Source organism: Ochotona curzoniae, unplaced genomic scaffold (genome assembly GCF_017591425.1).
Source record: "Ochotona curzoniae isolate NIBS_2020 unplaced genomic scaffold, NIBS_Ocur_1.0 scaffold_3835, whole genome shotgun sequence".
NCBI lineage: Eukaryota > Metazoa > Chordata > Mammalia > Lagomorpha > Ochotonidae > Ochotona > Ochotona curzoniae.
The window spans coordinates 29295660-29317459 of record NW_024467114.1 but is presented as its reverse complement, the minus strand read 5'-3'; the positions used below and the strand labels follow the sequence as shown (position 1 = coordinate 29317459).

Genomic DNA, 21800 nt, shown 5'->3' with positions numbered 1-21800 from the left:
AGTTGTTAAGTAGGCAAAGCTACCTTTCACCCAGCACAGGTATTAAAGAGAGCTGCAATAGCAGAGGTAGAGATGGCTACAGGCAGCTGTCAGTGCCCAGCTAGGGAGTGAGGCAGGAAAGAGCTCCAAGATCCAGAGGCCCCAGGCAAGCTCACATGTAGACTCTTGGGGTGAGGGCACAGCTGTGTCAGGGAAGAAGGAAGTGTCACCCTTGATAGCACCTGCATGGTGGGTCCCAGTCCTCCAAGACCAACAACAGAGAACAGTCTTGGGCCTCCTGCGATGCCCCCCTTTCAGCATGGCCCAAATGGTGCCAGCTGTCAGAGATGACCATGAACTCAGGAGTCCAACTCCAGGGCTTCCCATGCAAACCAAAAATGGGTGGGTTAGGAGCTACTGCAGGCAATAAATGACCAACTGGGACAAAGGCCGGTCAGAGAAAAAACACAGGGAAAGGATTATGTGGGTCCCGAGAACAGGTCAACAACTTTGTTCCCTATGTCTGGATTAATGGATGGATGGACTCCATCCTTTTGTGCAACATCCTAACGTAGATCCTACTGTGCAACCACCAGAGCCACTCCCTGATGATAAGCAGTAACCATCCTACAAAACCCAAGCTGAGATCAGACTGAGCACAATTTACTCTTTAAACATCCCTCAAAACAAAAAAAACTTAAAAGCAATGAATTAAATAAATTGGGGCCAGTGGGTTGAGCCTCCTCTTACAATACAGGCAACCCATATGACTCCTGGTTTCAGCCTGGCCCAGCCCTAGCTACTGCTGACATTTGGGGAGGAACTAGTGTGTGAAAACTCATTCTTTCTCTCTCTGTTACTGTCCTTTCAAATAAATAAGTGGTTTTAAGAAGCAAATAAAAGCATAAAAAACTGTTTCAGCCTCCAGATTGCCACCATAATAGGGTCATTTGTTTCAGGTGGGTGGCCTCTGGAACACACAACAGTTTGGATCTCACTGTCAAGCAGAGAGAGTTCATTACACAGAACTCTGTGCTTCACCAAGGACTGGAGTCTGAAGGAACTACCTAAGGTCCCCTGGGCTGAGAATGCTCCAGCAGGAACAGCTGGAAAGCAGTTCCCCAAGCTGGAGATACAGGAGCTGATTGCGGGGGCAGGTGGCTGGCTGGGTGTGAGTGGGACTCAGGCGGCTTGCTAGGTGTGCAGCGGGAGCTCACTGTACAGGAGAGCACGCAGGGTGTGGGGTTCTGACTTCTGGGAGAGACACTTGCACAAAGGGTCTTGCCAGCTGAGGATGTAGGATCTCAGGGAGGGACCATGTGCTGTCCCTGAGGCTGCAGCAGCTGCACCAAATGTCCCTCACCCCACTGTCCCCAAACCAGCCTGGAGACAGCAGGGAGCCTCCTCCTCCACTGCAAATGCTACACCCTCACACCCTCACACCCTCGCAGCTCCCTTGTTTGCCCTGTTCCTTCTATCTGTGTCCCCATCTATTGTAGATAAAGGCCAGCATCCTGGTAGAATGGAAGTTTCCAGGTGCTTGCCTGGCTATCGAAGTCCCCAACAGAGAGCTGGGCTGCATTTCCCATCTTGTCCCCAGGACTTCAAAAAAATCACTTAGCATTCATTCAGCAGGGAGTGGGTGGGGGCCAACTCAGGGTACCTGCTCTACCTGCTCTAAAGAGGGCCTTTTTTTTTTCCCCAGGTGATCTCAAAGTGGTCATGCCCTGTACTCGCATACTTTAACTTGCAGCTGAAGCTGGGACAGCCTGACCCCAGTGCCGACAACCTTGCCCAGGCTCAGCGACTGTCAACCTTGTCTTGGCTCAGCGACTGTTAACCACCCTGTCCTGGCTCAGTGACTGTTGACCACCCTGTCACTGCTCAGCAACTGTCAACCACCTTGCCCTGGCTCAGTGACAGTCGGTAGCTGAGGATGCCCATGTTTGCCCAGCTCTATGCTACTGGTTATGCTGTGTGTACTCCATTTCCTGCTGTTTCTCTCAAGGACACAGCAAGCAGGCCCTGCTTCCCCTTCTCTTGGTGCTGCAGGTTAGCCCCCACATCAAGAGGCTGTGTAAAAGAGCTTGGGGAGCCAGGAGCAGAAGCGTTCTACCTCTAGCCTTCAGCAACGGTATGGTTGTGTGCTGAAACATTAGCTTTCTCGTCTGTAACATGGGGCTGGAGATCAACTGATCATGTGGCTGCTAGGATTCTCTGAGGCCATCCACGCAGCTATCAGGTGCAGAGGAGGCCCTGGAGATGACTGGTACCATTACCATGCTACACTAAGGACCAAACTCAGGCTCCCAAAGAAATGGCGAGTTATGCTGTAGCTCATGGTACTTAAGCATTAATTTGAAACACAGAAATTCAGAGAAAGGAGGAGATCTTCCGTCCATTGGTTCACTCCCCAGATGGCTCCAGTAGCTGGAGCTGGGCCTGTCCAAAGCCAGGAGCTTCATCTAGGTTTCCTACATGGGTGCAGGTGCCCAAGGGCTTTTTGTTATTTCCTCTGTTATTTTCCCCAGGCATATTAACAGGGAACTGGAACTAAACTGGAGCAGTCCAGATGCTGATTGGCACCCATATGAAATGCTGGCACTGCGGGGGGCAGCTTTAGCCACTATGCTGCAGCCCCGGTTCCCAGTGCTAAAATGTCAGCAGTCATTTACACTTACTAGATATTCTGAGTATCATTAATGTCAAGCAAAAAGGAATGCGCGTTGACGGAATTGGTTTAATTCACCCTTCAATCTGCTTCCACAGGAGAGGGAATTTGCAAAGATTTGCCTCCGATTTTTCTTCTCTCTTGAATTTGGCTGATGGTATTGTTCATTATCCATTTAGGGCAGCATTAGAATAAAATTAATATTAAAATGTTCAAATCGAGGACAATGTGTTTGAAATGCCATTTGGAAGATTTATGGCCTGCAATGAGGAGCCAGCGCTGCGTGACTCACAACCCCGCTCACCCACCCCACTCTCCCACCCTTGACACATTTGGAGACCTCTGGCCTGACACCCTCCTGCTCTGTCCCTGGGATGTGTCTAGATAGCTACTCTTGGGTGGACCGAGTGCTTGCTCTCTGGCTCACTTTTCAATGCAGACACCTGTACCTGACTGCATCACCTCTGATGTTGTGTTCTAGACACTGAGCTGATAAGGGGTTATAGCTGACTTGTGGTGCCCATTCCCAAGTTCAGGTTCAAAAGGTTGAAGATTTAACCCCCAGGACTTCCAAATAAGATGTATTAGGAGATTGGGCCTTACGAAAGGTGATTTAGGACCCGATGCGGTAGCCTAGTGACTAAGGTCCTCACCTTGTATGCGTCGGGATCCCATGTGGGAGCCAGTTCTGATCCTGCGGCCCCACTTCCCATCCAGATCCCTGCTTATGGCCTGAGAAAGAAGTTCAGGATGGCCCAAGGCCTTGGGTCTCTGCACTTGCTGGGAGACCCAGAAGAGGCTCCTGGATCCTGGTTTTAGATTGGCTCAGCTCCGGCCATTGCGGTCAGTTAGGGAGTGAGTCGTCGGATAAAGGATCTTCCTCTTTGTATATGTGACTTTGCAATAACAATAAATAAGTAAGCAAGCAAATAAATAAATCTTTAAAGCATCAGGATGTCAGGTCTGCTTCCAGACAGCTCCAGTCTTGCCTGCTGGACCACAAGTTGGGCTGGGAGGGTGGGTTGGTCATGGAGCCCTTCTTTCTGGCAGGGCATTGGTTTGCTTTGTGCAAACTCACCTGGGCACGTTTTTGTGATGTGTGTGCACTTTTGTACCTGAACTCAGCTGCAACACAGGCCTTATCCACAACCGGCTCTCCTCTCGGGCTCACCCAGCTAACCTGCGAGGCCCCCCTACCACTCTCTTCCTGAATGTTTGCAAATTCCAGGTTAGGCTTCCTTGGCCCTTCGGGAGTAAGAGGAGGGCCTGAGGAGAAGATAGCCCCTAAATAGAGTCCCCAAAACACTAAATAAAGAAAAGGTTTCCAGAAACACACCCTGGGGAACATCAGGACCATATTTCTGCTGACACAGATTTGTGGTTTATCTGAAATTCAGATTGATTAGTACATCCTGTGTTTCTCTTTGCTAAATTCAAATGACAGATGAATCTTTCAAAAGAGAAATGTGACTGCATGTCTTGCTTGCAATGACAGCTGTATTCTGAATTACTCACATAAACAGAATCATTTAATCCTATGCAATAGAATAAGGGAAGTATTATCATCACCTCTATTTTATAGATGAGGAAAAGAGGCATGCGGGACAATGGCAAATGCTGGCAATGATGGACAACGACTGGGAGCTCATCTCCTGTTTGAGCAGTACATACACAATGTACAGCCACTTCAGAAATAAAACCACTTAAACATACTTCCCGTGTAACCCTGCCAGCCAAATCAGCTACCAAAAGTAAGTGTTTCTTTTGGAAAGAGAGGGGAACACACATCCACACACCCCCAAAACAACAACAAAACCCAAAAGAAACTTTACACAAGCACTATATCTACTTGACATGCAGCTGACAGGGGTTCTGACAGTGCTGGGGAGGAGCTGATGAGAAAACATACGTTTATGAGAGCGGAGCCAGCTCTCATCATTGGAAAAAGAAGCTATAAAGAAGGAAAATAGGAAGGCTCACAGGAACTGCCACATGCTGATTTGGACTTGGAAATGCCAACATGAACTCATGCTTTTCAAAAGTTAAGTACACACACACACACTCATACACAGAGCTAAACAGACATGGAAATGGAAGTGGGAGGACGCAGCCCCATGCACTAAGAGGCTGGAAGCACTGGCTGTGTGGGCGCCATGAACACACCTGCTATCCACATTTTGGTCTCTAAATACCAACCCCAGGAGCCCAAGGTGCTTTGGAGAACTGATTGATTCTAGGGCTAAGGTAGAGAACGTACAAAGTGAGGCAGGAGGCTCTTGTGGTGCCAGAAAGTAAAACAGGCGGTTAAAGATAAATAGTAAATAAATCAACAAGAGTTCACAAAGACTGGCATTTCCAAAGGCCATGGAATCCACCTGAATGCATTGGTAAAGGCCAAAAAGTTGGAGCAACTTGAGACACCTAATAAATTATTGCATTGAATTATAACCCAAAGAGGCAGATCCACATCCATGCATCTACACCCACAGAAATTAACAACTGGCTATGAACAAATGAGAAAGCATTGGTAAGACTTCCTTCTAGAAGTAAGCCATCCACAGACACAGGAGTGAGGGAGGAAGACAGCCACGAGTCCCAGAGCTACGGTCACCACAAGGTTGACCCAGCAATGGATGCCAAGTGAGGGGACAAAACTGTGAGCACAGAGAAGGTACTTGCAAAGTCTCACTTCTTAGTACTTAATACTTACAAGGGGAAGATGGTGAGTTTGTGTTGGAGAATCCTGGCAAATCCCACCTTTGCCAAACCATCACCTAGGACACACAGTCAGAGTCACATAGCCTGGAGCAGTCGGACCCTGAGAAGGACACTGTGCTATGCCTTCCTCCCTGACCTGGTCATGAGAGATTACCAGCTGCACCCAGACAGAGGAAAGTCCAGTGCCCTGCAAACTGCCCTGGCCACCAGTGACAAGGACAGGAAGAGCAATGGTCTCCAAAGCAAGGCAGTTAGATTTGATGCCAAATGAAACCCAGAGCAGAGAGTGTTGGTGAGAGGGGGAAAGGTCAGTAAAAGTCCCCTTATTTCCTTCTTGCTGTCAAAATGGGTAAGTTTGGGGCCTGCGATGCAGTGGGTTAAGTCCCTGCCTGCATCCCATGTGGGTGTGGGTTCAAATCCTAGCTACTCCACTTTTAACCCTGCTATTGTGCCTACAAAAGCAGCGGATGGTCCAAATGCTTTGATCCCTGCCAGTTCATCTGCCAGTTCACTGCCCAGATGGTTACAATGGTCTATGCCGGATCAAGCTAAAGCCAGGAGCCTCTTCTAGGTCTCCTACAGGCTGCAGGGGCCCAAACACTGTTACCTGGGAGCTGGATCAGAAGTGGAGCAACTAGGACTTGAATCAGTACCATACAGGATGCTGCAGTCACACGTGGCTGCCATGCCACAATGCCAGCCCTTTTTTGTGAAAGCTTGTAACTGCTGCTACCTCCTGCCCACCAGGTACTGTGCAGACATTCCCACGGACAAGGCTGTGATCATAAACATGCCCTCAGAGCCCTGCTCCCAGACAGAAAGCCTGCTAAGGGCCAAGGTCAAGCTCTAAGCAGGCACAAGACCAGCACGAACAAGTGAGTCCTCAGAAGCTGCAATTTTTGATTATTTTTGCTCCATTCTTTTAAAAACTGAAAAAACAATTTTTAAGGGCATTAGTGAAAAAACCCATGAAATCTATATAAAGTGTATGTGGCGAGAGCAGTGCCACATCTCAGCTAACTTTGAATGGTTACGGGAGGAAGTGGCACGAGCAGGGGCTGGGTGAGGGACACATGCTCACGCTATTTTTAGAATTCCTCTGAATCTAAAATTATCTAAAAATTAAGTATTCGCCATAATACACGGAACCCTCTTTTTCACTCTTGGCATCCCTTAATGTAGCTGAATTAGAGGCTGGATTCGAGGCCTGTGAGAACGGGATCAGGTTTGCACATCAGAGCTTAGCAGGCAATTTCCCTGGCCCTCCCCTCACCTTAACACAGGGTCAAGGACACTAAAGAAGCTCATTTCTTCCCTCCCTGGAATGTCCAAGTCAGGACTTTCTATTGCTTGCAGTGCACACCCTGCCCCCACACTGCACAGAGCCTGGATGGGGACCCAGGGCCCCTCACCCCTTAGCCCTGTGCCCTCCCAACTGAGGTTGAGGCTCCCCTGGGCGTGCCCTGCAAACCCTTCTAGGATTCTGAGGAAGACACTGCAGAGGGTCTCACAGCCTCCCCAACCGACCCTCACTTGCCACCCCTGACATGTTCTTTGAGGACAACTCCCTTTCCTAGGTTTAGATAAGGATCCTCAGGAGTCGACATGGCGAAATCCACCTGCTGTCATCTGAGAAGTCAGCATGTTCAGGATGTCAGCTTCCCCTGCCCCACAAGACAGAGGATTTTCTTAGCCGGATGCCAGATGATTCGCCTCATTTTTAAAAAGATTTATTTAGGTTTCTGAAAGGCAGATTTATAGGGATTGAGAGAGAGAGAGACTGATCCATCAGCTGGTTCACTCCCCAAATGCCCACAAGAGCCAAGGCTGGTCCAGGCCACAGCAAGGGGCCAGGAACTCCATCCAGGTCTCCCACACAGGTGGCAGAGGCCCAAGCACTTGGGCCATCTGCTGTAGCTTTCCTAGGTGCATTCGCAGGAATCTCAAATGAAAACAGAGCAGCCAGGGGTTGAGCTGGCACTCATGTGGGATGCCAGCATCGCAGAAGGCAGCTTTATGTGCCACAATGCCAGTCCCTGTGTTAGCCCTATAACAGAATGGGGCTCGGCGCGATGGCGCAGTGGTTAAGGTCCTCACCTTGCACGCCCGGGATCCCATATGGGCGCTGGTTCTAATCCCGGCAGCCCTGCTTCCCATTCAGCTCCCTGCCTGTGGCCTGGGAAAGCAGTCGAGGATGGCCCAAAGCCTTGGGATCCTGCACCCATGTGGGAGACCCAGAAGAGCTCCTGGCTCCTGGCTTCGGATTGGCTCAGCTCCAGCCGTTGCGGTCACTTGGGGAATGAACCATTGGATGGAAGATCTTCCTCTCTGTCTCTCCTCCTCTCTGTATATCCACCTTTCCAATAAAAAAATAAATAAATCTTAACCAAAAAAGAAATTTGATAAAAAGAATGATGAATCTAATGTTTAAAAAAAAAAAACAGACCATTTCCCCACTACCCTAAATCAGCATGTGCTGGTGGTGGCACACCTGTGAGTTTGCCCAAGTCCACGGGGTGGAGAAGGGAGCTTGCCTTTTACTTCCACAATGAATCCCCTCTCCTGTCCAGACACCCTTGCCTGCATACATGTACACCCTGGCCTCTGTTCCCCATTGGCACAACTCTAGGGGCTGTCCCCCAGGGGACTGCAAGGAGATAGAAGTGGGTCAGACTGGCTACGAGATCCTAGGCTTCAGTAGTAGCACCTTGACCTTCTGCTCCACCCCTGCTTATTTTCTGGAAAGGTGCAGCACCAAACAGGAGCAAAATGGATGTCTGGGGATTGGTTCATTTGGGGGATATCTGCCCAGGGGTATACAGTAGAGAATGCCATCTCCTCCATGGGTGTCCCTCTCACTTTAGAACCACGTGCTGGTGCCTGGCATCCCACTCCAAGGGGCTGTGATACTGCCCATCTCAGGTTATGGCCAGGTCCTTCTAAGACTCAAGAATCCAAAGGCCTTGATGGCAGTCCTGTGAATCTGTGCAAGAAAACAGAACCAGCTTTCTAGAAGGGCAGCCCTGGGACCAACTGGCCTATCGTTGGCTCTTGGAATGGGTGTCCACACAGCTGATACTACATGACCCTGGTACAGGTCACTTGGATGTGGGTTGGGTGTGGCTGTTTACAGGCTTCTGTTTGGGTGAGAAGCTGGAGCAGGACTCATGATCACACAGACCTGAACTCAGACAAGGCGGAGCACTCGGTGTGGGGGGCTGTGAACTTGGTGCTGCTTACAGTTCCCCCACCTCCAGGCATTCAGCAGCCTGACAGGAGAGCTCCAAGTCTCTACCCACTTCCTTGTCCATCTGGGAGCAAAGTTCAAGTTCAAATCCCTGGATCTGATTAGAAGCATCTCCTGATGGCCCAGTCCCTATGTCTGTAAGTCTGCTCACCCTCACCTCTCAGAGAAAGTGGAGGGTAACATTCCCCTGAGCCCCACCAGGCTCAAAGACAGGACTCCACACACTGCCCCGTGGGATGGGGCGACCACTCTGTGTGTACCTGCTCCTCATGGGCTCTGGGCTAGCTCCATTTCCTCCAGGATACCAGCTGACCTTGCCTCCTAGACATGGAGAGACCTCCCAGCCCCATGCCCCTGCTACAGGTCCCATCCTGGGCTCCTCCACTGCCTTCCACGCGGTACCTGCAGAAAGCCACAGGATGAGTATCTCCCACGCTTCTGTGCTTTCCATTGTGCAGTGCCAACCCTGAGGTCTGACCATCTTCTGTTTGTTAGAAGCAAGACACAGGGCCTGGCACTGTAAATGTACAGCAGGTTCAGGTACTGCTGGAAAGACCAGCACCCCATAGGAGTACTGGTTTTTAGGTGGTAGCTACTCTTCTTCCAATCCAGCTTCCTGCTTAATGCGCCTGGGAAAGCAGCGGAAGACGGCCCAATATCTTGGGCCTCTGCTACCCATGTGGGATCCCTGCATGAAGTTCCTGGCTCGTGGCTTCATCCTGGTCCAGCCCTGGCTCTTCCAGGCACTGGGCATAAGACAGGTGTGAACCTGTGGATGGAAGGTCTCTGTCTCCATGTCTCTCAGTTACATCTTTCAAACAAGCAAACAAAAGCTTCTGCCTGCACTTACGGGGATGAGACTGCAGCTGGATGTGATCTGTTGGAGCTCACCTGACATGCCATGCTAGGTCAGGGACCACAGGATATCCCCCTTGGCTCTTTATGCCAGGCCTGGCAGTGGCTCCTGCAAGGCTGCCACCCCTTCCCCTGCAGATGGTCATGGATGATGTCATCTAACCTTCTGGTGGCCCCTGGCCTTGAAAAACGGATGCCAATATCCAAACTCAGGAAAACGGTTCTGGGAGAAGCCAAGTGTCTGGGCCAAGACCTCCCACATTTGAAATCTGCCTGGCCTGCGGCACAGCCACGCCTGTCCCACCACTCGCACTGGAAGCACTGTGTGTGTTGGAAAGCGCTGTGCCACTGTCACACGGGAATGCCAAGCACTAAGATTGCCTAGTTTTGGCTGTTTAGCCCTTGTCTTTACCCTGTGGGAACTCACATTAAAGGCGAAAATCTGTTCACACAGCTTCAGGGTGCCTTAGCAAGAAAGAAATCTTCTTAAGCCTTCTGGTATAATTGAGTAAGGAGGGGACCAGGAGCAGGAGGGGCGGGGCGAGGGTGAGGGCAGATTAATTGAAGGAAACCATCTCTCATCTCCTTTCCTGTGCCTTTCTTTGTTCTCCCGATTTGCCCCAGCACACTTCCTGTGGAGATCTCCGACTACCGGCACCCAGCCGTGGATCCCCAGGCTGTGGGTTCAGACCTCCTAAGTATTTAAAGACCCAAGAAAGAGCACGGAGTTGTTCTCCACAGTCTACCCCCAATAGGGGCCTCAAGCTGCCCGTCCGGGATCAGCCAGTGCTGTCTCCAGCTTGTAGCTCTTACAGGATGGGGAGGAAAGGGGGCCCACGGGGTGGGGAGCAGACGCTGAGACTGTACCTGATGGGTCCCTGGCTGACACGTGCTCACAGTCACTGATGCCACTGTCACCACTGTCTGGGCTTTATCTCTGGTTACTTAAGGCAATGGGGACAGGCTCCAGAGCCTCACACGTCTCACTGGCACCCTGGCTCTGAGTCTTGTTGCTAACAAAGCACAGGTTGCTACTGTCACATTCAGTCACAAGTCACAGTTGCAGTGGCAGGCAGGGCACCTGTCTCTGGGCCCCGGAAGTTCCCTGTGGTGTCATAGGAGCTCCTACACTTCTCTTCCTTTAAAAAAAAATACTTTTATTCATGTATCTTCATTTTAGTTACAAAAGAGAGTGAGAGAGCAGTCTTCCTTGTGCTGGTTCACTTTCCAACGCCCTCCTACAGCCAGAGCTGAAGCCAGGAGCTTCGAATGCCGTCTGGGCTCCCATGTGGGTGGCAGGTGTCCACGCACATGACGCAGGCAGCCTGTGCACAGCTGCCTCCCAGGATGTGCGCTGGCAGGAAGCCACAGTTGAGAGTGGGGCTGGGACTTGAACCATGTTCTCGGATATGGGAGGCAGGTGTCCCAAGCGACATCTTCGCTGCTTTGCCAAAAGTCTGCCTCTTCTGCACGGTTCTTTAATGGGATCTATGACAGTCACATGAATGCCTTGCCTCTCAAGCTCTCAGGAACACAGGATCCAAGCTCAGGGAGACACAGGCTGGAGACCCCCTTGACCACTTGGTACCCAGGGAACCCAAAGTCTTTCTGGGGCTGTCTCCCTCCTCTCTGCAGTGAGCACAACAGCTCCTGTTCATGGGTTTGTTGGAAACCTTAAGTGAGTTACTGTAAGTGTGGGTAAAATCTCAGCAAAGGTCCAGATCAGACCAGCATGGACCCAGAGAGCTCATGGTGGCGGGGACAGCTCCCTAGGTCTGTACTGTCTAGGGCAGCAGCAGCACCAGCCACCTGAGTCCACAGAGCACTCACAATGTGGCTCTTTGGGACCCTACTCTCCCAAATCTTGTCCCTCCCCGATTCTAAGTGGCTCACAAGGACCTGCTCGTTTCCTGGGTCTGTGGTTGCAGGAGATGGACGCTGCCAGAGTGAACCAGTTACCCTGTGGAGGGCAGGGGCAGCCAAATGGGAGTCGGAGGTGGGTGATGACCCTGCAGCTCCTTTCTGCACCCCATGGAGGAGGCAAGACCCCAGGGAGGGGCTAAGCACCCCCCGCCCCACAGGAACCTACCTCCTGTGCCTTCCACCAAAACCCCAAGATGGAACTCCTGGGCAGCAGGGCAACTTGATTTATTTGGAAACTGAACAATGTTTCTGTATCCTGAGAAGTCATCCACACTACCATGTCACAGTCATAGCCACCAGGAAGTCAGAGACCCCCAGGACTTCCTTGGGTGGGGATGGGGGTCAGAAGAGGGGCAGGAGGAGGGCAGGGCAGCCCCTGGTTCACCCCACGAACCCTTCGTATGCCTTTGCCGCAGCGTTGTTAGCCTCTGAGCCCTAGGAACCAGTTGTTTATGCCAGCTGAGTAGAAAAGAAGATAAATGTCATTCATTACATTGTTACCCGCCTAGAGGAGCCTCCACACAGCAGGCAAGCAACTTGCTGGCTGGCCCATATTTTATATTTAACTTGCTGACTTCAGATTTTGCTAACAGTCCATATGCCAATGATATGCCTCTTGAGGGTTGGATGAGTAAGTCATCCTTTCTCTCTCTCTCTCTCTCTCTCTCTCTCTCTCTCACTCTCTCCTCAGTGCTGGGTAACACAGTAGTCACTAGCTGAGGGTGGCTATCTAAATTCAAATTACAAAATAATTAGGATGAATCCAAATCAAAAACTCTACCCGGGGTCCACACAGCTAGCGCTGACCTCCTGGGACAGAACAGTCATGGGACATGGCCCTCCGCCACCTAGGGGCTGCTCTGAATGGATGATGCAGTGAATACAAGAGTGGGCTCTAGGCAAGCCAACTCAGGTTGGGATGGGAATTATTTGCTTTATGTGTAAAATAACAGAAACATAAACATGTCCCAAGGAATTCTGATCCAGAGCCATCACTTTCTGTGCCATGTCCAGCTGAAGGTAAACACCACGCCTTCCTGTGTCCATGCAATCTTGCTTTCTTTCTGCAAGCTGGCAGGGTTTGTGTCCTGGATGCAGTTCTGGGGCTTGGGAGGCAGCCTGTGAGCCACAGTGTCTTCTAGGGGCCCAGATCCATGAGGTGACAAGAACATGGGTTACTGATCCCACCTCTATGTGGAGGAGAGGGGGTAGACTGAATTTATTCCCATTGATAGCTGGCCCCAGGAAGCCCTGGCCTGCAGAGACCTGTGACATGTGTGTGGGGAGAAGCTGTGGGTGAGCAAAGGGTGGGTGGGGGTGCTGTCTTAGAGGAGTCAGGTTTGAAGCCTGGGGCTGGGATTCCATCATAGAGGCATGGGGCTGAGTGGCAGGTGGGTGGTGTCTCACTGCTGAGTGCCCTAACAGCTCACCACCCTCCTTTTTCATCCCAATAGCCTCACACTTTTGCATAGCACAGGGGTGGCTGCTGCCATGTCAGAGCTTCAAATTCAGTGCCACCTCCTATGAGATGCCAACATCCCTTTCATGCACCTGCCAGACTCTTAGATGCAGCTGGACTGGAAGAGAATCACTCGAATTCCTAAAGAGACAGAGGTAGGAAAGAAGACTGCTGGGTGTGCCAGCACTGGCCTGGCTTAGGGCAGCTGCTAGACTCACTGACCTCGACAAGTCCATCTCAGGGCATGGCTGTGCTCACCCCAGGATATTGTCCCTGAGGCCACACTAGCTGTGATGGCTCCTGATGCTACTAACAGGCTTGGTGTTAAGCACTAGCCATGCACAACCCCACAGTCCAGGAGATTTCATTTCATAGTCACATGAACAAGCTAGGTGACACCCCCCAACTCAGCACTCCTAGCCTTTTCATCTTAGTGTTTACCTGGTTCAGCAGGAAAAAGCACCAGTGCGGGGCCATCTCATGGGGGCCACCCATTCCTGGCTCTGCTGTTTGTACCTGCATGACCTGCCCTGCCTACTTGGGCTGCTTTCTCACTCTGTGAAGTGGGTCACACTGACCCGTGGTCACACGTGACCACTGCAGGGAATGCAGAGCTGTGGACCCCAGAGCTGACCCACCGAGTCGGAGAGTGGACTTTCACAAGTATCCCGGGGTGGGGAGGGGAGTGAGTTGTTTGCACATTAGAGTTTGAGAAGCACTGTCCTGTTCTGGAAAATTCCATAACGTGATGCATTCCTTTGCAGGAATCTACTGGTTCCCAAAGCCTCCATCCCTGGTGCTCTTTGGATGAGCATGGCCATGAGCAACTGGGGACCTGTGTTGAATGGCAAGGAAGCAAAGCCCTGGCTGTTGGGACTCAGGCCAATGCATGAGATGAAGGCATGGTTCCTGCCGGCCACAAGCCAAGGAAGGAAGTCCTGCTGAAGTCACACGAGGTCTGCCGCAGGTGTCCCTGATGCAGTTCATGCCTAATTAGGAAAAAAAATCCAAGGAAACCAGAATCCTGCTCTAGGGAGCCTAGGTGGCCACTGTGTCCTCTCTGGGAGCTGGCCCTCCTCCCAGGAGCTAAGCAAGGCCACACCTGCTCCACACATTCCTGCTGCTTTGGTTCACACTGTGTCTGCCCCTTCCCACCTCCTCAAGGGTCGGGGGTCCCCAGAGTGGGACTCGAGACAGGATCTCTGGCTCAAGTGATTTGCAGGGCAGGTGATTAGCAGACAGAGCACACTCGGACATGGCAGACAAAACACAGGATGCCTGGGTGAACTTGAACATGAGATGACCTTGGGATCCTTTTTGTGTGGGGGCCGGGTGTCTCACAGGACATTCTGACTGCACAAAGCCATTCTCCAGTTATTTGAACATTCACTAGATGCGTGCTATGAGTTGGGTATGGCTTGTCCCAAGGTTTGGTCTCCTGTGTGGAAAGTGGTAACCCACAAAGGGGTGGAGGCTAGGGGCTGACACTATGGCATATGCCAGGTTAAGCTATCTGCAGCACCAGCATCCTATACAGGCACCAGTTCCAGTCTTGGCCACCCCACTTTCCTTCTCATGCAGCTCCCTGCTAATGGCCTAGGAAAGCAGTGGAGAATGGCCCAAGTTTTGGGGCCCCCACACCCACACGGGAGACCCAGAAGAAGCTCCAGGCTCCCAGCTTCAGCCTGACCCAGTCCTAGCTATTGCAGCCATCTGGGGAGTGAACTAGCAGACAGATCATTCTCTCACACACACTCTCTCTTTTTATCTCTCTCCCTCTTCTTTTTGGAATCCTGCCTTGCAAATAATTGAATCTTAAAAAAAAAGAAGTGGGCAGGGCTTGGTTGCTGATGTACCCTCAGGGAAGACTAAGGCAGTTTCCAGGAGCCCAGTCACATGTGGCTGATTCCTCGCTGTGTTGTTTCTGCAGCTGTTGCATGAACCGCACAGAAGCAGCCATAGGTGACCCCATGGGTGTGTCAAAGGTGTCTGGGAAACCAGACAGAACACAGGCGTTGGAGACCAAATCCTTCAAACCTGGAGCTGGGGTGGAGATTATACCCATTTGCTCAGCAGCGAGGCCAGAAGGACCAGTCCACAACCTCCAGGAGGGAGGCACCTCTCCAGTCACCATGGCTGGTGCCCCCACCCTCCAGCCCCACCCCAGGTGTGGGCCATAGACACCAGGCTGTCCTGAGGTCTCTAAGGGGTAGAACTGGGAAGATTCTTCAGGTCTGATGGCTTTGGGAGGTTGCCTTGCAGCTGTTGTCAAGTCTCTGAGAAGTCCTGCAGTGAAGGAACCCAGATCTTGGCAAATGGGTGTGGGCTTCACACCAGGATGGGGTGTTGGCACAGGGACACCCCCATAACAGTGACACCCAGCAACCTACTCTGTTTCTTCTCTACCAGATGTGAAAAGCGGTTCAAGGATTGACTGGGAGGAGAAGATAGAGAACAGAGAGATCTTCCATTTAGATGTCCGCAAGAAGCCATGCCAGGCTTAAGCCAGGATTCCATGTAGGTGGCCCCAGTGTGGGTGGCAGGGACCCAAATACTTGAGCCATCGCCAGCTTTTTCCCAGGATGCATGTGAGCAGGGAGCTGGATTGGAAGTGGAGCAGCCAGGGCTCCAACTGTGAAATGGGCTTGCAGCCCTCACAGCAATGTCCCAGCTGTGTGACAAGTGCCTGCTCCTGCTGGTGAGGTCTGGGGAGTGGGAGTAACCGGGTCTTCCTCAAGGGGGTTCCACACAGGGGCGTTCTGGGGAACAGTAGGGAGGCCTGCCTGAGATACCCTGCAGGTGGTTTATGTGTCCTTCCTGACAGGCAGAGGAAGGAAGGGAAGAAGGGGAGTGAGAAGCCTTCAGCCACCGCTCTGATCATTACCAGGTGCCCAAAAGCTGCCACTCAGCCCTGTAGCCACAGAAATGAGGACAGGATTTGTGCCTCCCTTCTCCCCCAAATTCCCATGATTTACATCTGAATTCCAGCTGGAGCGCTTCCCACTGCCACAGCACAGCAGGTATGGTCCTAACTGGAAATCAGGAGGCTGGACTCATCGTCGGGGGGTCACGTGAACTTAGGTTAGGAAACGTGCCAAGGTTTCGCCACATCCTTACCCTCCAGCCTTTTTCTCAAAGTGCAGGCAAGGAAATAGTCAACTGAACAAATCCTACTGCCTACTGTCTGTTGCCTGTTTGAGGAACGGAGAGCAGGGCTCTCTGGAACCCCACCCTTCCCACTCACACTTTCCTAGGACAAATGGCTATTGTCCTCCCAACCGGTTCACCAGGCTGAGGATCTAGGGGAAAAAAAGAGACCAGTCCACCCTCCTGGGGCCAGCACAGCGAGTGCTGTGGCTGCACTTCTTCCGGCCTTTTGAAGCAGGTGGCCGGCTGCAGCCTTGACCTCTGCTTCCCTCTTCTCTCTGGGCCCTTCCTCTGCCCACCGTCCCAGGTGCAGCTGCCGCTGCCCCATGACCCTGCAGAGCGGACGGTTTCCTGTTCTTTCCAGCCCACCTGTCCTTTCCCCAGTGAGGAGACCTTCCCAGACTTCCTGCAGAGCCCTGCCGGGGAGGGGGTGGGTGATGGTTTTCCCCTGTCTTGTTTGAGGTGGGGGGAAGATAAAGAGGGAAAGGATTTCATGATTTGAGTCGCAGGCTCCATCTGTCAGTCTACCAGCCAGGGAAAGGGGAGCCGGATGCACCTGCCCTGGTCATCTCCTGAGCTGCAGCCCCAGGATGAGCTGGTGGGCAGGCAGGAGGCCAGCAGCACTTGAATAAGGGGCCCTTGTTCTCTGTGCTTCACACTTCTCTTCTTTCAAAGTCCGAAATCCAACTTCAAGATGTGGGCATTCTGGGTCTGGTTAATACTAACTGTTAAGTACACCAATCTGCCAGCATAGCTGCCTGTTCCTTTTTTTTTTTTTTAAGATCTGGAGAAAAGGGGTTGGAGCACTCACCATGACACTGAGCACACACCAGCCTGGGCCATCCGCACTGTTATTACTGCCACTGCCATGAGCACCTGGCAGGGGCTGGGGGGAAGGGCATGCATTTCTAGGGGCTGGAGGACAGGGGTAGGTCAGAATGGGGCCGCTGAGGGCTTGTTTGACATGTACAAAGTGATCCCTGGGGGCTCACACAGATCTAGCCACAGCACCCGCAGGTAATTATGGGGGCTGAGATGGGGTGGATTATAAGGGAGGATCAGATAGCATCCCAAGCTCAGCCCAAAGCACCTGCCTATGTGCACAAAAGCTGGGGCTGGGGTGCACCAGGCCAGGCTAGGTTGCAGCACCTATTAATGCATGTGAAGCTGGGTCTGGGCGCAGACCAGGTTAGGCTGGGCTCCAGGGCCCATCAGAACATGTGAGAGCCTGGGCTCTCAGGAGATGGCCCAACGGGTGCACTCCACCCGATCTCCAACCTCAAGCAACACCACACTGACGTCTGGTCTGGCCTTGGAGCACTTGATGTGGGACTGGGCTGCCCCCATGGCTGACTGTGTAAGGAAAGGCAACATGCCAGGAAGCACATGAAAGACAGGACAGTTGGCCTCTCTGATTCAACACAGAATCTTGACAGCCTGGCCAAACAAAACAAAATGAAAATAACAGCAGGTTGAACAATCTACAATCCAAAATCTCCACCAAGCATCTAAGGCTGTGAATGTGCCAAAACAGACATGATACGCGAAGTGCTATCTCACACATGGCACAACAAAGCCAACACCATTTCAGAACAAGTGAGACTACACAAGTAACACCTTAGGACACTCTTCCCCCTGTCAGGGTCCCTGGATGAAATCACCTCTGTCTCCTGGCAGCAAGGAGCCAAGGGGCAGTGCAACATCTCCCTCCCACCCTCTCCATTTGCACCTTCTGTCACAGGATGGAGGGTGGCTTGCCCCCCGCCCCCATTACACATCCTTTCCCACCCTACCTACATGGGTCTGCAATCCCTTCACCTATGTAACAAACATTTTAAACTAAATAAATTTAAATAAATAAAAAAAAATAGATGCAGCGACAGGTTTAAAATAAATGCATGGCCTGGATCAGAAAATGAGCGATCGTGGAACAGGCCAACAGCGCCACCTGCTGTTCAGAGTGGATTCCGACCAGCTAGGGTTCGGATCAGCTCCGTGCTGATGGCAAGGAAGCACAGGGAATGGGTCCCCATCTTTCTACTTCCTGCTTGGGAACTTCTGTTTTACCGAAACAAGTGGGGGAGACACCATCCTAGCTAATAACCTGCTTCAATTAGGAGTCACTATAGAATGCTTGCACCTTGATTTTTTTTTTTCAGAACTTCACATGCACTGGACCCTCAGCAAACACGGTTAGCCTGTTTGAGAGTAAGGGTGACCTTAAGGGTTGAATTCCATCCTCAAAAAAAAAAAAAAAATGCTGATGGCCTAAGCCCCAGGAATTAGGAATGTGAGCTCAATGTGAAATGGAATCATTCAGACAGGATCAGGTGACAGTGAAGCTGCTAGGGTAGCCCCAGTTCAACCAGACTGATCTTTCTTACGGAAAGGGAACAGTGTGGATAGACAGGCAGGAATGTTGTGAGCTCTGGAGGTGAACATTCTCTGTCTTTAAACGAGATGCATTTCAGTGTCTCAGAAACCGGGGACTTCTCCTGGGGCCACCGAGAAGGAAAGACTTAATGCTCCACGGGGACAGGTGTGGGCCCCTCATCCCAAACCACACGGCGGAGAGCAAACAGTGGGCCGAGCCAACAGTTGGCCATGGTTTTCTGCTGAACTCGCAGGGAAGATGTGGATACCCATTTGTTTCCTGGCTTCTCTACTTCCATTCCAGCTCTCTACCTATGCCCGGGGAAGGCAGAGGAGAATGGCTCCAGTCTTCAGGCCCTTGCATCCACGTGAGAGACCTGGAAGAAGCTCCCGGCTCCTGGCTTCAGATCAGCTCAGCTCTGGGTGTTGCAGCCATTTGGGGAGTGAACCAGAGGATGAAAGACAGTTTTTGCTGTCTTTCCCTTTCTCACTGTATACTCTGCCTTTCCAACAAAATAAATAAATCTTTTTTTTTAAAATTCAAGGCATTATCAATGATGTGGGAAATTCATATATTAAGATATCATGCGAGTCGCAGCAAGTTCTTGAAAGCTCATTTGGTAGTGCCCGTCAGTGCCCACCGCACGCAACCCCCTTTTAACAGTTGCGTGGATCTTTCCTCTACGCTCACTAGACACAAGTAGGAAGCTGCCACTCAAGCAGAAAACCAGATACAGGGTTCAGGCCCATTAGAGAAGACAAGGAGACGGGAAACTCGGGTACTTTGATTCCAGCTTGAAACTGGACTGCATGCTACATTGGCGTCAGAATGCTTTTCAGCAAGAAGTTGTTGATAGGAATGCTTCTGGTAAGGGCACCCTGTGGTTATGGGTAGGTGTTGGGCCTGCATCCCATATCAGAGTGAGGGCTTGACCCCCATCTCCAGCTTGTGCCTACAGCTTCCTGCTGACACACCCCGGAGGCAGCAGTGCTGGCTCAAGGCACTGGGCTCCTGCCTGGCATGCGGGAGTTCTGGGTTGAGCTCCCATCTGCCAGCTTTGGCCCCAACCAGTGGATGGGACCTTCTTGTCTGTCTGCCTTTCACATAAATACATTTCAGACAAACCAAACCCACGCCATGCTTAGCCATGAATCATTGCTTAAGATGAGGAAGAAAACTCGGAGACCACTTCCCACCTAACTGATGCCATGTTCAAGTGAACCCGGGCTTATCACCCATTTTATGCAGTTGAAATTGTTTCCATCAAGATCAGTTTATAGAAAAGAGCCAGGGCAGGGGTGGGAGGCGGGCCTGGCATGATGACTCAGTGGGTAAATCCTCACCTTGTATGTGCTGTGATCCCATACAGGCTCTGGTTCTTACGTCCCGGCTTCTCTACTTCCCATCCAGCTCCCTGCTTGTGGCCTTGGAAAGCAGTCGAGGACGGCCCAGAGCCCTGGGACCCTGCACCCATGTGGGAGACTGGAGGAGGCTCTTGGCTATTGGCTTCAGACAGGCTCAGTTCTAGCTGGGGACTGGCCAGCTGGGGAGTGAACCAGCAGATGGAAGATTTTTCTCTATATAGATCTGCCTTTCCAATTAAAATAAATCTTTTTAAAAGATGTATTTATTTTTTATTGGAAAGGCAAATGTACAGAGAGAGGAGAGACAGAAAGATCTTCCATCTGTTGATTTATTTCCCAAGTGGTCTTCAAAGGCAACAGCTGAGCTGAGCCCATGCCAGGAGCTTCTTTAGGGTCTCCCACGTGGGTGTAGAAACCCAAGGCTTTGGGCCATCCTCTACTGCTTTCCCAGGCCACAGGCAGAGAGTTGGATGGGAAGTGGAGCAGCTGGGACATGAACCGATGCCCATATGGGATCCTGCTGCATGCAAGGTGAGGCCTTTAGCCACTAGCCTACCGTGCTGGTCCCATAAAAAATAATCTTAAAAAAAATAAAGTAAGAAAGGAAGGAAGGGAGGGAAGGAGGGGAGGAGAGAGGGAAGGAGGGAGGGAAGGAGGCAGGGAGAGAGTGAGGAAGGAAGGGAACAAACAAGCAGGCAAGCAAGTTCGGGGCAGCCTTGTAGTGAGTAGTGTAGTGAGTAAAGCTGCTGTCTGTAGCACTGGCATCCAATATAGATGTCAGTTCAAGCCCTAGTGGCTCCATTTCTGATTCAACTCCCTGCTAAAGGCCTGGGAAAGCAGTAGAGAATGGCTCAAGTCCTTGGGCCCCCATGTGGGAGACCTGGAAGAAGCCCCTGGCTCCTGGCTTTGGACTGTCATCATCGCTATTTGGAGAGTGATCCAATGGTTGGAAGATATCTCTCTTTCTCTACCTCTCTCTATATAACTGATTTTCAAATAAATAGTTCTACTTTTTTATTGTTTTATGGCATAGTTTGACTGGCACTGAGGTCTCCCTTTCCCTCCCCTAGTCCCCTCCCCGCTCTCTGTTCTCCCCTCCAGTCTCACAATGGGTGTCTTTCATGAATTTTCACAGTCCATCATGCTGCCACTGAGGGGTCGCCCAACAATGTAGGAGACAGTCGGTCATTTTGTTGAGTCCATCCTTGTAGTGCATGCATGAGAACATACTTCTGATTCCACCTTTAAACATTCATTTTTACCACATTTCCATAATGCATCCCCTTTAGTTCAGTCCACCACGTGGAGAAAAAAACAGTGAGCCTTCATCCATATGAAGTTAATGAACATATAACAAATGTATCAACGTGATGCTAGAAAAATACGGAACGCTTCATGAATTTGCGTTTCATCCTCGCGCAGGGGCCATGCTAGTCTTCTCTGTGTCGTTCCAATGTTAGTATATGTGCTGCTGAAGTGAGTGCTAAGTAATTCAATTTTTAAAAAGGGGGGACTTTCTTTTTTAAAACTACTTTAATATTAGCGCCTTGCTGGAATTACTCTGTCTTAGCGGTCTCACCCCCAGACATTTCTTCCTACATCCAGGTGGTATTTGTAAGCTTGGAGCATAAACCCCTAGTACTTCCCTCACATGGTGAATCACGGAATAACAATGAATCATTTCCTTTATAAACCATGAAGCACACCAAAGGTATTTTCCAAAGATTATTACAAAATAATTGATGGGTTACATGATGACAATTGTTATGAAAACATTATGAGTTGCAAAATAATGACTTTCAGTCACCTGTGTGTCCAGCACACCACAGTTCTCCTGGAGAAACACAATTGAGAAGCTGCACAGAGATGCAGAGATGTGGGGGGCAGCTAAGGGAAGGTGCTCACCCACTATGGGAACCAGGAATTCCCACAGTGCATGCCCACGCGACAGCCAGAAAAGCAGGGGAGCTAGGGTGGGGAATTCAGGCTGTGAGGAGGAAAAGCCGAGAGAAAAAACTCCCAGAGCCCACTTCCCTGCCCTCCAGGCACCTGCCTTTGTCCCT

The 21800-nt window shown here is 51.1% G+C and overlaps 1 non-coding gene across 1 annotated transcript; it reads right to left on the bottom strand.

The window, feature by feature from the left end:
• Positions 1-21114: 21114 nt before the first annotated feature.
• Positions 21115-21221, bottom strand: LOC121145953. Its single transcript, XR_005882114.1, has one exon. It is a non-coding gene; the product is annotated as a U6 spliceosomal RNA (small nuclear RNA).
• Positions 21222-21800: the final 579 nt, after the last annotated feature.